The sequence below is a fragment of the Neolamprologus brichardi genome, chromosome 20 (assembly GCF_056152115.1).
Source record: "Neolamprologus brichardi isolate AB-2024 chromosome 20, ASM5615211v1, whole genome shotgun sequence".
NCBI lineage: Eukaryota > Metazoa > Chordata > Actinopteri > Cichliformes > Cichlidae > Neolamprologus > Neolamprologus brichardi.
Genome location: NC_142123.1, coordinates 30,862,872 through 30,880,300, shown reverse-complemented (window position 1 = coordinate 30,880,300; position 17,429 = coordinate 30,862,872).

The following is a 17,429-nucleotide window of genomic DNA, read 5'->3' as shown; positions in this document are numbered from 1 at the left end:
TCAGATAAACGTAAAGATGACAATACACTATCTGATTTCTTAGAAAAGATCAATTTAAAACCACTGCCAGAATCTGGAGCAAAGGAGTTAAACGAACCAATTCGAGAACAAGAAATTTTACAGGTGATTTCAAACCTTAAAACAAAAAAAAGTCCTGGCCCTGATGGTTTTATCAACGCATTTTTTTAAAAACTTTTTTTTTAAAAAGTCGCCCCTTTATTACTAAAAGCTTACCACTGCGCTCTGCAGACTGGGACTATAGCGTCCTCCTGGAATGATGCTACAATTGTCATAATCCATAAAGAGGGCAAGGACCCCACAAATTGTCAATCATACAGGCCAATGTCATTACTTAATACTGATTTGCGCATTCTCACCACGATCTTAGCCAAAAGTGTTAGTAAAATTATTACAGAAGTTATAAATCCAGATCAAACGGGATTCATTGCAGGAAGGCACTATGGGGACAATGTTCCTAGACTATTGAACTTAATGTCTTTGTACAAGACCAAACAAAAAGATGCAATGATTCTGTCTCTTGATGCGCAAAAAGCATTCGACAGAGTTTCCTGGCAGTACTTGGGCCATACACTTGAAACATTTAAATTTGGGCCAAACTTCATTAAATGGATACAGATTATTTACTCTAACCCAATGGCGGCTGTACAGGTAAATGGAACAATGTCAGCCAGATTATCACTAGAACGTGGGTGTAGACAGAGATTTTTAACCATTAACAATCAAACTGGACATAGCAAGCCTCACCAAACAGCTACAGTCGAAATCGGATGTACAAGATGGCGTTAGGCTCTGCAAGGACATTCGATTTCTAAGTTTGCAATGATTGGAATGATGTATTTGAATGCATCTTAATGATGTATTGTATAGGGAAAAATGTACAGTTACCGCTGCTCCCGCCCTGCGTTACAGTCCGGGGGGGGGGGGACAGCAGCTATCTCCTGCTCTGACATCACCTCGGGGTGACTGCTGCGTGAGGACTACCTGCTGCCTGTAAGCATTTTTGCACGGGCGAGCTGCCCACGGCAGCACCCCCTTCTTGTTGACAGTAAGAGCAATACGTGCTTTCACGCAAAAAAGTCGTCATAAGTCTCCAATAACACCAGAAAAAGTCGTCAATTTGTCGCTAGTCGCTTTTTATTGTGTAAATAAGGGCTACATGAAGTTAAATTTTTCACTGTAGAAAGACGTTTTCTTCCCACGCAGAGCATACAGCGGACACTCATGTTTTTGTCACTCTTTACAGACTGAAAATGAAAGTAATGTGATTACGTCCTCGCTTTAAACGCTGTATGGTCGTACGCTCTCCCGCACTCCATATTATCCATTGTTGATCAACACACATCTGTTGCTGCCACGGGTATTGCACGTGCTCACGTCATTGTCATGGGACACTCTCACAAACAAAATCAGGATGGTTTAATAAAGCAGTAATGCAGCATGCTTACGGGAAAGTAACAGTAATCTTATTACTTTTTTGCAATAGCAATCCCTTACATCACTCGTTACTTGGAAAAAGTAATCAGATTACAGTAATGTGTTACTTGTAACGCTTTACTGCCCACCTCTGGTCATCATGCTACTCAATACCCACAATACACTCTAAGTAGTCACATGCTGAACCTTGGTCCTTGTGCAATATATACCTTAAATGTAGATTAGATCATGGTCTCTGTGGCATTTAAATCAATCCTACATTTAAAGAGACTAAAGAGTTGTCATACAGGATTATCTGGGAAAACAAACTACCAGTGAGATGTTGTAAAAAGCTGATGACACAGTTGTCAGTAACAGAAGTTGAGTTTTGAAGTGATCGAAGTATATAGAGAGCATATATGGGTAAAAGGGAACTGTTTGGTTTTACAAGTATCTAGAGAAATTTTGTTTGCCATTTCTCATAAGAAATTTGTCACATTTGAGCCCACTGATCACTCTATTGAGGACACATACTGATACGGGTACTATCAGTATGTGTGCCTTGAGGCGACATTTGTTGTGATTTGGCGCTATATAATAAAATTGAATTTAATTATTTCTGGCAATAATAATGATTAACATGAGGGGGGGATCCCACTGGTGATGCAGAAGTCTGAAAAACACACAAAAACACACAAAAATCAGTATCAAATATAATACACTAGGCCGGGGGTGTCCAGCCCCAGGCCTCAAGGGCCAGCGTTCTGTAGGTTTTATATGTGTATTTGATCCAACGCAGCTGATTTAAATGGTTAAATTACCTCCTCAACATGTCTTGAACTTCTCCAGAGGCCTGGTAATGAACTAATCATTTGATTCAGATGTGTTGACCCAGGGTGAGATCTAAAACCTGCAGGACACTGTCCCTTGAGGCCTGGAGTTGGACACCCCTGCACTAGCATTAAGGCATTAAACTCTCCTCTTCTTTTACGCACTAGTGAAAAAAGTATTTTATATGAGATGAAATCGTCACTACTGGATTTCAAGCTGACCACAGCAGCCAGGTTCAGAGAAGCGCTGATTTACACAGAAACAGAAACACAATATCATCATTAATGCATTTCTTGTTCCTTTTTTTGTTTTTGCTTTCAGTTTAAACAACTACAGACAAGTATCTGGCTCTTTGACTACTCAGTACTTTACTTTGAAATGTGTGGTGTGCTCTTTTATTATGATTGTATTTATTTATTTGTTATAACTGAAAACAATGTTGATGAAAGCATTGTGAGGGGGAATATTTAAAAAAAACAAATGGAAATCTTAAAGGCACTAAAGCCTGCAAGGAGCTTAAAGGGACAAAAAAAACCAGATGATAATTCTGATAATGATAATGTGATGATAGTTATTATTACAAGTGTTTCAGGAGAGGAAACATTGCCCACTCTGTTGGACAAGAGGAAATGAATAACCTGAATAGACAAACACCAAATGCTAACAAAGTTGAGTTGTGAAAGAATCAAAACTCAAAATAATTTGTAATCTGAGCTCCCATAGATTTCCTTTGTGTACAAAGTTTTTAACAACTGAATTCAACAAAATGTCAGCAATGTTTTCACAGGTATCTCAGAGTTCCATTTCCTACACTAACAGTATAATATGTATTGTCTTTATACAATAAAGATTAAATTCAGTGAATAGGCATCATCCGCTCAAATGCAAATTCATATCTGCTACACTTGATGTAACAAAACACTGACCATGAGCAGCACAGCCACTGTGCACCAGTCCAATACAATCCTCTTTTACTGTGAATTCACCACATTACTGTAAGCTGACCTCTTTACCCTGCACAAAATTAGCATTTTCATGCAACGCCTTAACAACACAACATTAGTATACTAATACTAATTGTTTTTACAATGCAATGTTTCAAAACATGAAAATACATAATTTATCAAAACACATCATATACAGATCCAATATGTGATTAAAAGCGATGATTTTACATTTAACTAAATCTGCAATTCATCAAGTCTCACTGAGCAGCACTTATGTTTAAATATAACCTCTCTTCCTCCTCTCCTGCCTTTCTTTATCTCTGACTAAAGTTATCTGGTAATCCTTTATGCTTACTCTTCTTCTGTTGCTGCATACAGAACTACGGCTGCTACAAGTTATGGAGATCTGCACTCGTTGCAGTGTTGTGCCAAACCTGCCCACTTTAACGCCCTGAGTATAAAAGCTATTAATGATACCATTTAAGCTAAAGTAACAAGTCTGTTTGAAAATGTAAGGAATAGAAAGTACAGAGTTTTCTTAAATATGTAAAGAGTAAAAGGAAAATAAATACTTCACAAAAGATACCTGTTACTGTGGGAACTGATGAAGTTCCCACAGTAACAGAAGTATGTACTTTGTTACTTCCTGCATGTATTCCTTTTTCATCATCGTGTCATGCTTTGCCATGGGACCCAGCAGTAGTCAAAGTCATTCTAGAAGCAAGTATTGCAACTTGGCCGCTGCAGGTGCATGAAAAAGAAAAACAGTTTAGACTTTTGAGAAGGTCTGAGTTTGTTCTTACGTTGGATTCCTCTTTTTAAATGGCTGAATTATTATTCATTTAGGTATTGGGTCAGGTAGAATTTCTACATGCTAAAAAATATGTATTTTCAGGAAACGGGGATCGGTTTCTAGAATCAGGTACTTCACATGTGTCAGGTGAAGGCTCAGATCCTTCTGAACCATCTATGGAGCCAACATAAGGCACTAAAAGATCTTTCACAGGTTTTAGTCAGGCAACCTGAATGATACTTTTCAGTTAAAGGAACATTAGAGTCCAGTAGGTTGTACATACTGAACGTGTCTTGAGCAACACCAGACTCTCCCATACAGTTCAGTTTCCGCCGATCATCACTTAGTCTTCCTCTTTAGAGTCAGTGTGGCAATGCAGTGTTAACAAATGTGGCTCAGACAAGACGTGGCCTAATGCTTGACTGCATGTCCAAAACTGTGGAACGAGCTTCCTTTAGAGATTAGACAGGCCAGTTCTTTATCTGTTTTTAAGTCCCTCTTGAAAACCCACCTTTTTACCCTGGCCTTTGACACCACGTGAGATGTTGGTTTTTTATTTTTTTTATTTTATTTTTTTATTTTTATTTGTTTTTAGGTGATTCAATGCTGTTTTATATTGTTTTTGTTTCAATATAGGGCTGTTTTAATTTTATGTTTTATGTGTTTTACTTATTTATTTTGCTGTTTTCTGTTATTCTATTGTTTTAACTTATTTTCTGTACAGCACTTTGTTCCTGTGCTGGGTATTTTAAAGTGCTCTATAAATAAAATTGGATTGGATTGGATTGGATGTCTGAATTCCATTAACCAGTTCCTTTTTCACCAGACAAACAACACTAAAGTTTATAGAAAATCCTCTGATTTAGAAGAACTACAGACCTCACTAGTTATAGTTGAAGTTGACTAAGTAAAAAATTTGTCCATCCAATTCCTCAGTCTACAAATGATTTAAACTGATCCAGTTTTAGATCATTTGACAATGATCCAAAACACACGGCCAAGGCAACAAAGACTGGCCCAAGGATTGGATCAAGAACAAGATCTTGGAGTAGCCTAGTCAGTCTCTAGACCTTAATCCCATAGAAAATCTGTGGAGGGAGCTGCAGGTTTGAGTCGCCAAACATCAGCCCCAAAACATTAATGACTTGGAGAGGATCTGCAAAGAGGAGTGAGACAAAATCCCCCCTGAGATGTGTGCAAAAAGTGTGGCCAACTACAACATGTCTTGTAGTTGGCCACAGTAGTCTCTGTGATTCCCAACAAAGGTCTTGACACCAAGTACTAAAGCACGTTTTGAACAGGAATCGAATACTTATTTCATTCATAAAAATGCAATTCATAACTTTTTTGAAATAAATTTTTTTGTTATGGTTTCGTCTCTCACTCTTCAAATAAACCTACCATTGAAATTATAGACTGATCATTTCTTTGTTGGTGAGCAAACTTACAAAATCAGCAAAGGTTCAAATCATTTTTTTTCCTGACTACCTGTGAAGGCAGATGAGTAAATACTTCTGGTAATATAGTGTGCTTGTGGAGGTATGGAAATGCCTAGGAGAGAGGGCAATGGACTTGTTGACCAGACTGTCACTCTTCAGCATTTTTTAAACAGAGTGCCAGATGAGTGGTGGATTTTCTAAACAGAGTTCCGGAGGAATGGTGTCCTAACAAATGGAACCAGTTGTCACCATTCCTGATGATGTCGAAGGCTGTATGAGTTGTAGCATGAAGCTGAAGTGGTAAAAGTCTTGACATCCAGCCTTGCCAAAAAGGTGTTGAAAATGATCAGTGCTAAAACAGAGCTTTTTCCTATTTGCTAGAAAGCAGATCATCTTTATTTTTGTATAATAAAGACAAGATAGATAAATATTTCCAATCGCGACTATCAAAGTGATCAAGCAGCAGGAGCGGGTATCTCCAAAAACCTTGAGGCATTTTTGCAAATAGGCTTTATCTTGACAAGCTGACCATATAGTAAAGATTACGCCTCTTAATTCTCAGCTAAAAAAAGATTTTTAAAAAATGGTCAGTAGCAAGTAAGGATGCCAATATGAATGAATTAAATTAATGAAATAATTAATTAAATGTGTCATTAATTAATTAAACTTGAAAATAATTACATATAAATAATGACATATATTTTTTAATGAAATGAACTGACATTTAAATAATTATTTACATATTTATTTATTTCCAAGTTTCCAATTAATTAATGACACATTTGATTAATTATTTTTGTAATTAATTCATTTTGGCACTCAAGGCCCTCTACAATACCTGGAGTCTGGCTGACTGTGCCCAGTTGCAGGCAGGTCCCTTGCAACCTGGAGTGAAAAGCTTGTTTTTGTTTGCATTTTTTTCTTTCATTTCCTTTTTTTTCTGATTTTGACATATTTTCATTTGGTTTTTGTCATGCTTAATAAAACAGGATAGATCATTCTTATTATCAGGATGATACAAACATGGTTCTTTGTGCAGCCATGTAATTTAATTTTTTTTATTTAAGTCTAAATGGAAAAAATTGTGATTTTGTTTCATAAAGAAACTTCATCTGTTTTCTTCTACTTCTTCTTCTTCTTCTAGATACTTCATTTAAGGGTCACTGCAGTGGATTGTCTGCCTCCATCTCTTGCTTCTCCATAATCTTCTTTCTTTTTCCTCGTCAGCTCCATGTTCAACATCCTTTGTCCAAAATATCCACTATCCCTCCTCTGCACATGTCCAAACAATCTCTCTAATGTTGTCTCCAAACTGCTGAACCTGAGCTGTCACTCTGATATATTAATTTCTAACCTTTTTTTTTTTCTTTTTTTTTTTGCCTGTCCCGTTTGGTTCTTTTGCCATTAGAATTATTGTCTAAAGGTGAAGAAAGATGCCCAACGGATTTACTTTACCAAATGGACCATCCCAGCCTTGCCATAATGATCTATTTGATTCACCTTTTATTGTTTATTTTATTTTTTATTTTCACTTGTTAGATACGGGAGAGACTTGAATGAGGAAAAGAAAAGGGAGAAAGAAAGAGGGAAAAAAACAGCAGAGAAGAGGGACGGGGATAAAGGGCAAAGAACAAAAACTCTGGTAAGTCTGGTAGGTCAAGTCTTCACATGTGGTTACTGGAATATAGTCCTCACAGACAGCAATCTGGGGGCAAAACACCTGCAAATGAACTGATCTGACATGCTTTCAGTGGAGGACCAACATTTATCTACACCATCAAGAAGTAAAAATGGATTTACTGTGTTACGTTGCGTTGGTCCAGGCATTCAACTGAGCCTCGCAGTGGTGAGATGTTGTTGCTCCCACCTATTGTTCCACCACTACTAAAGTCACCGGCCCTGGGCCTTGGAGGGAGTGAGACTGCCTTTTTTTTGTTTATGCAAATCCAAGTGTGCTATGACTCGTGAGTGATTGGTTACTGGGAGACCCGTGCCAGCCCTCTTTTATGCAGATTGAAGTGTGCCAGACCACACGGACGATTGGTTGCCTGGAGGCCCCATGACACTCCAAGAGGAAATGACTGGCTGACTGTGTGCACCTGTGGGTATAAAAGGCTGAAGATCCTGCACACTATGGGGATTGCTGCTCAGAAGTGAATGTGCAGTGTCCTCCTAGTCTGCCTCGCTTTTGAACTTTGTTTGCTAAACCTGGTATACAGCTGAACTTAGTTTTATTAGAGTTTTGCCGTAGTTACCCCTTAGCTTTTACTCTTGACTGTTTTTTTTTATGTATTAGTTGGTTGCCCAGTGGTCTGTTGAACAGCCCTGTTGGTTTTCTGTTTAAAGTTTGCAATAAAACCTTTTATTTTACTCAGTTCCTGTGTGGGGGCTTGTGTGTGTGTGTTAGTCCCCATAGGGAAATTGCTCCTCTGCATTTAACCCATTCACCCAGTGAAGCAGTGGGCAGCCACCAATGCAGCGCCCGGGGAGCAGTGTGTAGGGACGGTACCTTGCTCAGGGGTACCTCAGGGTAGCCATTCAGTGGAGTCGAACCCCCGACCTTCCGATCATGGGGCCACCACTCTACCTACTGAGCTATCCCTGCCCCCTGTATGTTACTCCCCTCCTGTAGCCTAGGAGGGTCGTAACAATCACTTTTAGGGGAAAAAAGGGAAGCTTGGGGGATCCATTCTAATAGAGATGGATGAATACACCTCACACGTGGAAAAGGATTTTAGAACAAAAAGACACACACAACATAAGTACACACTTTACATGAAACTGCAAAAACACCCACAAAAAACTTAACCAGTAATAGCTTAGTTCTCCAGATATTCTTGACATGTTGGCTTTAATATTGTGCTCTTGGGAAGTGAATACTTGAAACACAGCATGCACAAAATGGAAGCAGAGCATTAGCATTAACGGTGAACTAGTTAGCTCATTGTGTCACGCTGGACGGAGGGCAGCAACTTGAACAAAACCCAAGCGCAGACACACAGAGCGGAGGCAAGAGGGTGTTTTAACACAATTTAATGGTGAATATATAATATGGGTGAAAACACAATAACGTGGCAAACTGCGGTGTGGAAACATAGCCGTGTAACTATTAGCGTGGCATGAACGTGAGGACAACTGGATCTAGGCAGGTAAGTATTGGTCACATTGCAGGGGGTGGAGGTGTAGTATCGAGGGGGAGGTGAAACGGCTGACCTGGGGTTCGTTGGATCCAAAGTGGTGAGTGAGCAGGAGGGCAGGCAGGTGAGGTTTGGAGATATTTCCCAGTGAGGTGGAAAGGAGCTGAGATCCAAGTGGTGAGCAGCAGTCGACACTGGAGAATAGGTCCTGAAGCACAAGAAACAGCGTGAGTCAAACAACTTGAGATTAGCAGCACGACCGTGGGAGCCGGTTACCAACATCAGGTAGTTGACGAACTGGCAGGGAGGAGATGACAGCACAGAGCTTAAATCCCTCTTTGGCCTGATTGCCCCGATTAGCTTCAGATGCGTGAAGCTGAGGAAGTCCTGCCCACGGGCGGAGCCAAGGGTGCTCTGGCACTGATGGAAAATCCCAGCTGCTCACCCAGACCATGACACATTGTTTAGTTACAGGATACAACACCATTATCAAAAATGTCCTTGGTTGTTCGAAGTGAACTCACCACCAATGGGATAAGTACGATTACAGATGTTTAACCTCACAAAAAAGATGGTTCACAAAATTCACAAAGCACTCAATATCCTCTCTCATGTTCTCCAACAACAACAGGGTCGAGTCTAGGCCACAGATTTCTTCGTCTGTCTGTGCTGTCTTTCTTTTTTGAAGCAAGTTGATGAACGTTCAGACACTAATCCAAACATTAATGCAGTGAGCTGAAAGACATTAAAGGCTAAGTGGACTAAACAAAAGTACATAAAAAGCATTCTTTACTAATATAAAACAGATTAGTGCAGATTTAAGAGAACAGGCATTGGGTGTTTGCAGCGGTGTGGGGTTGGTATATGCCATGGGTCAAATTTCAGTGTTTAATACTGAAGTGAAATATCGTTTTATTTTATTCCATTAGATGTGCTAAAATCTGCATTTACAAACTTAAATTAATTGCTCGCAGGTTTATAATTTCAGAGTTAATTTGCATTCTTAATGTTTATTAACAATGTTGTTATCAAACTGCATGTTTGAGGGAATATTTCAAACTGAACGCAAGCACAAAACATCAAATCCATTAAACAAGTACCAAAGGGTAATGATTAGTATAGTAAAAAAAAATTCAATAACACTGAGAACTGAGAAATTGACAGAATTAAACAATTATTTATTCACTGAAGAAGATGATGAAGCACAAGGTGTGACAGATTTTCAAAGCGAGGCTCTGATGGGATAATGCTTTTGCTCTTCTTCCCTTGCAAGCCAGAAACTTCTCACTTCTCTTAATGATGAGGTCCTCCCTTCATTACACGTTTACATGGCTCCCCTCTGCATTAAGCTTTGTTTCCACTAACATACTGTACTGTAATTTTTATTGTCAGGCTTTTTGTTTAAATTTTGTCTAATAACGTACATTTTGGTTGTCAAAGCTGGACATTTAAGGTTTATTAAAACAAAATTCCTAATATATTGACTGGCAGTACTGCAGTTTTTTCAGTTCAAATATAACATTACCATCTCTTTTTCTTCCTGTCCCATTTGGTTTTTTAGCCGTCAGAATTGATGTCTGAAAGCCAACAAAGATACTCTACGGATTTACTTTGCCAAGTGGCAAACGGCCTTGCCGTTTTGTTCCATTTGATTGACCTTTGTTGTTATTATTTATTTTACTTTATATTCAGTTGTTACAGACGGGACAGACATGGCTGGGGGATAGGAAAGGGAGAAAGAAAGATGAAGTAACAGAAAAACAGAGGGGAAAGGGGACAGTGAGAAAGGACACATAAAAAGAAATCTCCCGGATCACCTGTTGAGAAAAAAAAAGAACAACAAAGTAAGAACAAGCAAAAAAGGAGAGCAACATAATAAACACAGCACCATCACATTAATGTAGCTAACAGTAAATGACAGTAAATACTAAATATTGAATGTTGTTGTGCAGCACGCAGGACCAACAGTGCACAATGTGCTTTGAGGTAGCAGCCAAGAAAGGTGTAAGCTGCGTCCCAAAACGTAGGCTGCATCCTCCGGAGGCCGCATTTGAAGGCCAATTACGTCACAGCCACGCGACGAAGGCTGTCCCAATTTGTCGACTCCTTAAAATGCGGCCGACAAATGCATTCTTCATTTCCCCGAATTTGAAGGATGGGTCAGGTGTGTCCTTCGTGGCACACCATATCCCAGAATTTATAGCGCGGCCCAGCCAATTCCAGTTTCCAAGAACGTCGGCCGCTGCCAAGTTTTAATATCACTCTTATTAATCTGATCTGTTAGCTGTTTGACTAATACAATTCTCTGACTCGACAGAGCCATAGAAGTTCCTTAACCCATCCTGCTGATGGAGGAACAATGTCAGAGCCTTAAAAAACTCCAGCAGCCACTGGTGTGAATGTCTCTAATTAAACAATCAGAAATGGACTTCACAAGGGTGGCCTGAGGGTTCAAGGTCCTCTTGTGGGCCCTGTGTTCTGTGGAACCTGATTTGCATTTACAGTGCTTGGAACGTCCATTAGTAACCTCCTGTGCTTTCTAACTATGAGAGCAGGTTCACCCTGGTCACATGTGACAAATGTAAAAGGATCTGAAGAAGGAATGGACATGTACCTGTAACATCATTCGAAATGACCTGTTTGGTGGTGGGTCAGTGATGGTCTGAGGAGGCCTATCCATGGAGGAAAGCACATAACACCACCCTGTCTGCCATTAGGTATCAGGATGCTTTGGTCCACATCTGGGAGGACATTCTATAGGACATCATTCATTGTCTCATTAAAAGCATGCCCTGACATGCAGTTATGCGTAGGAGCCGATGGGGCCATAAAAACTGCTACAATTTGTAATGCTGCAATGAAATTTCAGCAGAATGGAATAACCTGCCAAATTTTTTACTTATTTTTTTGCTTTTTATTTCTGAGTTTCATTTCCATGAAATGGTGTGGCAACATTTTATTCCTATTACCCAATCCACAACAGTACAGATGTTCATCATTTTTTTCCCCCGTTGACCTCTGGTGTGTGTATGTTCCAGTAAAGAAACTAGATTTCAGGAATTGAAAGAATTATGACTGGAAAAGAAAATGCTACTTTTGCAGGTTGTGGTTTGCAGTTCAGCTGCAGGACAGAGGTGGAGCAGTGGGTTCCGGGTTTGGTGTCAGGGGAGGCTGACCCTGATCTGATGAGGCAGGCAGCTGAAAAGCTGCTGCAACTGTCAATAAAATATCAATAAAAATCATTCTAAAAAATACAATTAAATACAAAATGATAATCATAAGTTACAATCATTTAAATCACATATTTACTAGATTAAATCATGTTAAAGTCCTAGAATATAATGTATGTTTTTCTGATTGGTCCCTGATAATTCAGTACTTCTATCTATTACTTACTATAATTTGACCTATTATGGATTTTACTTAAAAAGACATATTCATATATGTAGTTCTAGACCTTTCTTTCCCCTAATTCTTCTCTAAAAAATAAAAAAAAGAGTGTGACCCCATAAATGACTTCCCTAAACCTGCTGGTCTGGAAAGTCCAGCAGTCCATCTAAACAAAAGGCACTTAGCCTAAAACAGATATAGCCACGTTTATCCTACCATAAAACAATAAGAGAAGGTACGACCTCTCTCTTGCTCCCAGAGTGTGGGTGTGGATGCCAGAACACTCTGGAATGCGCACAAAGCCTTTGCAGACTCACACACATCCTATCACTACACAATCGATTATTACACCTCTACCAATCTAAAACTAATTATAAAACTCTAAGCATATATAAGTAGATATTTCTAAGCATAAATGACAATCAACATTACAAAACCTAACAGTTGTTGGTGAAGGTGTTGGTGGTAGTGATGTTGGTGTTGTTTATATTGTTGGTGGTGTTGCTGGTGGTGTTGTCATGGTCATTTTTGTTGTGGAGGCCGATGAGAAAAATGTAAAAGCTGGCAAAGGTCGCACGGTGGATTTCAGTTTTGAACTCACTGACGCTGTGAAGAATGTCAGAGTCATAACACTACTACTAATAGTCATAACAATACTATTCAAATCTGCATGTGACAAACAATTTGAGGTTTTGTGGTGTTTTCCTAAGAATGAAAGTTTTTTTTGTCTAAACCTAACATGTAGTCTACTTAAAAGATTGTCAGTGAGAAGCAAAGATTTCTTCACTGATTTATAGACATGAATACAATTCTTAACCCTTTAGAGTTCTGCTCAACCAATTGGTACATTTTCAGGCCCTATATGTACCTGAGGCTTTCACTGAAATTGTTTTAATGACTTACTGTTCAGTGTAATCATTTACCATCATTCCTTACTGTGAAGCACTTTGGTGTACCCCCTGGTTTTAAACATGCTGTATAAATTGTATTGCATTGTATTGTATCTACAACCATTTATATGGTTACAAAAATCTACCACAAATTCCAATTCAGAATTCTTTCAGTGCCATGTCTTCCTTTTATAATGTCTCTTTCTGCTATCAGGACCAAACATGGCAGTGATTGTGGATATCACAGTCTGTCATTCACCAGTACAACATAGCCCGCCTCTGCAAACCAGCCCAACTAGCACATATTGCACAATAAACTCTGAATATCATGACATTATTATCTTTTAATTTGTTTTCAAAGACATTTCTCAGTTTGAAAGAAACCTTAATATAAAGCATGTGTGGTCAAGTTGAAAAGAATCTAAATTAATTCAGAACAATCCATTTGAAATCACCTGGCATATCAAAAAAAGTTAGTGAGCACCCTCTTGTCGTGCCATGCACACAAATAAATCATGATGACATTTGTTTCTTACTAAGTTTATTCTGCCTGGAAGCATCTGGGTGCCTGCAGCTCAGGATGTAGAGCAATAATCAAATATCTAATAACTGGGAGTTTGGTGGTTCAATTCCCAGCTTCTTCAGTCATGCTGACTACATGCTGAAGTATCTTTGGGCAAGTTACTGAGCCTTAAGTTGCTCCTGATGCAGTCAGTGGAGTGTGAATGTTACATAGAGCACTAAGATGCAGACAAATGTGTCTTTAGTTACTTTTAGAATAAAACAAATTTTATTTCCATTTTATTTCCTTTGTTGTTGACTTGATTTAGTTACATATCTTTTATTTGGTCCTTCCTATAAGTCCATAGATAAATTATAAGTTTATAATACAAGTTTATAAGTTCATTTCCTTTCCTTTGATTTTATTCAATTTTTTGAATATCATAGTCCCAAATAATAATTATATTACTATATTTTACATTAGCTGGTTCATTCGTGAGCAGTTATCACAACAACTTAACAATTTTAACTCATATGTTTCCTTTTAGCTTTATTCCTTAGTATATCTTTCCTATCCATCTCATTCATCATGTCATTAGAGTTGTTTTTGTCAGGGTTCCTGGGTCGTTGACCCAGTGCTTTCAGTTTTGTTCATGTTCAGTTTATTTTGCCACTTCCATGTTCTCACTTCCTGCTTTTCCTGTGTCAGCTCGTCTCGTGTCATTAGCCAGATTATGTTCAGCTGTGTACTCACCGGTCTCTCATTATCATCCTCATCAGTCTGTGTATTTAAGTCTTCTGTTTCCACTCGTTCACTGTCGTGTCATTGATGTTACGTTGTCGTTTGTTCAGTCAGCCAGCCAGCCAGCCATTCATTCAGTCGTCCAGCCAGCCATTTCCTACCTCTGTTCTGTTTGTTCACTCCATCGCAATAAACACCAACCTTCACCTAACTATCCACGAGTCCTGCGTTTGGGTCACTTCCTCGCCTCCACTCAGCAACCCCTGACAGTTTTAAAGCATGCATGAGCTGGCACACACAGACAATATGTCATTTAGATTTGATATCTCTGTGAGTGTAGCGTAGGTTTCGTTCCGGTCCCTGGATTGATGCTGTGGTACGTCAAATCTTCATTTGTGAACACGGCAGAGCACTTCGCTTAGAGAGCACCTAAGAAAAGAATACATATTTAAGAAGAAATGGCAGAATAAATGAAATGCAGATCGGTAATGATAAGGTAAAGCAAAAGATAATGATCAGATCAGTCATTACACAACTGGATTCATTTCATTCCACTGGCTCTTCAACAATTGCAAAAACAGTCCAATTACTGCTCTGATCAGAAGACAGCATTTATGAAAAAAAATTGTTATGATTAGCTGTACCTAATAAACTGGATCCAGAGTGTGTGTACATTACCAGCAAATCTGAGTATCATAATTACCTGGGTGACAGAGATCCATCAGAAAAGCATAGCAACTAACAGAAAAGGGAAAGTTAACTTTGTATCACTCTACTGTGTTTATATAGAAAGGTTTGAATAGCTTGATTCTTTATATATATATATATCAGTATCAACATGTATCAACATGTATCAACATATATGCTTAGTCCAGAACCGTCCAACATATTATTGACATAAAATCTGAACAATCTTTGAAATCCTTAATCCCATAAATTAAAAATAGTTTTTTTAATATAAATTTGAATCCAAATTTATAGTAAAATACAATTTTGAAAGACTTTTCCTTCTCCAATACACTTTTCTCCTCTACAGGCAGCTCCACAATTCTTTCATAGGGTTGGCCATATGGGGGCCACCAAATACAGAATTTCCAGTTGTATTATGCTGTTGTCAAATACAGGTTACTTGAAAAATATGGCAAAAATGAGAGAAAGAAAATAATTATATAATAATAATGGATTGCATTTATATAGCGCTTTTCGGGACCCCTCAAAGCACTTTACAATTCCACTATTCATTCACACACTGGTGGAGGCAGCTACAGTTGTAGCCACAGCTGCCCTGGGGCAGACTGACAGAGGCGAGGCTGGCATATCGCGCCATCGGCCCCTCTGACCATCACCAGTAGGCAACTGGTGAAGTGTCTTGCCCAAGGACACAACGACCGAGACTGTCTGAGCCGGGGCTGAAACCGGCAACCTTCTGATTACAAGACGAACTGCCAACTCTTGAGCCACAATCACTGTCAACTTAATTTCCTGCTATTAAAGTCGATATCACTGAAAATGGGTAAATATGAAAACCAAATAAGATTTTGAAATCTATAATAATTTGCTTTAAATAACAATTTAATGTTTCAACTCATTGTAGGGTATTTTTGTCTGTTTATTTAACTTATTACCATCACAGGACAGTTTTGGCAGGGAGGCCAGCAAATTTTGAGGTGGTGGTCACCTTGGTGCACCCTGTTTACAGTTAAAGAAGAAACTTTTATATCTTTAACCGTCAACAGTTTATTGGGAAAAATTATTTCACAACTTTCATCTTTGTGTCTGAGAACTGAAAAATGACTATTCCCATTTTTACCTGATTCACTATAAAGAACTGAACTGAAAGATCACGCCACTTACACTGTTTTAAGTTCTAAGTGGCGATGCTTTAGTCATCTGAGCTTTCAACTCCATCTGTCTGGGGACATGTGGCAGTGGTGTAAACTGAAGACATTTCCACAGGAGGTGAAATGTCTCCTCTTTGATCTCTTCATACAGCTGGTTGTCCTGAAGGAGGAAAAGAAACCACCTGACTGATACAAACTTAGCAATAATGAAAGTCATGTCTCATACTTCCTAAAACTTACATCTATGATGCTGGAGTACACATTTTCCACTGGAGGTCATGAAAACATAAAGTTCAGAAAATAAACATCTTGCATGAGGAAACCTTGCAATACGTAGAACCTGAGGAAGCAAACTCTGTAAAATATGAGGAACTAAATGTGCAGAACTGAAATAAGGTCAGGTCAGTGACATAAATATCTAAATGACTAGTAACTATTAACACCCTCTAGCAGATCATTACATGAGGGAACCTTTTAAGAAAACAAGCGCGTCCATGCTCACAGGTGTACACACGGGTGATCACACACACAAACTACACCCTTTTTGGCTCCTACCTCAATGCACACTGTGCTGTCGATCTTACGTGCTGCACAATAATGTTTAATATTTAGTATTTACTGTCATATTCCCATATATCATTGTGATGTTGTTTATTGTATTACTCTCGTTTTCTTCTGCTTGTTTTCTTTTTTCTTTCTCAACAGGTGATCCAGGTGATCGATACATGTATTTTTTAATTTTTTTTTTTTTTTTTTTTGCTTATTCTGTTGGTTTTTGTTTTTTGCCCTTCTCCCCCGTCCCTCTTCTCAACTGTTTTTCTTTCCCTCTTTCTTTCTCCCTTTTCTTTCCCCCAGTCAAGTCTGTCCCGTATTCAGCAAGTGAAAATAAAATAAAGAATAAAAGGTGAATCAAATGGACCATTACGGCAAAGCTGGGATGGTCAATTTGGTAAAGAAAATCCGTTGGGCATCTTTCTTTGCCTTTAGACAATAATTCTGATGGCAAAAGAGCCAAACGGGACAGGCAAAAAAAAAAAAAAAAAAAAAGTAACTATTAACTAAATAGTAACTACAAGTAATTACTGCTGTAACCAGTCACTGCTCTTAGTTATAAATGAACATCTGGTGCTTTGGTTACATACAGGGAAGAATACATTGAACTATAAAGGTACATTTGGTGTGACTGATAAGCCCCACCTGATTTAATTGATGCAAAACAGTCTATGTAACATCTGTGCAGTTGTATATTGGTGACAAGTTTGACTTCTGTGTACACAATTTAAAAGAAACTTATAGCTTCATAGATGAATAGTATCTTTTTAAAAAGTGTTTTTTAAAGTCTTACACTAAACACTTGGTACATACAAATCTGTCCCACTGAAAGTTATTTTTGTAAACAGTCTCCATAAAGTATATTTCTAGATCTTACTGCAAAAACTAGGTTGGGGATAGTCTCCAAAACAGGATAATGCATCAATAAAGTC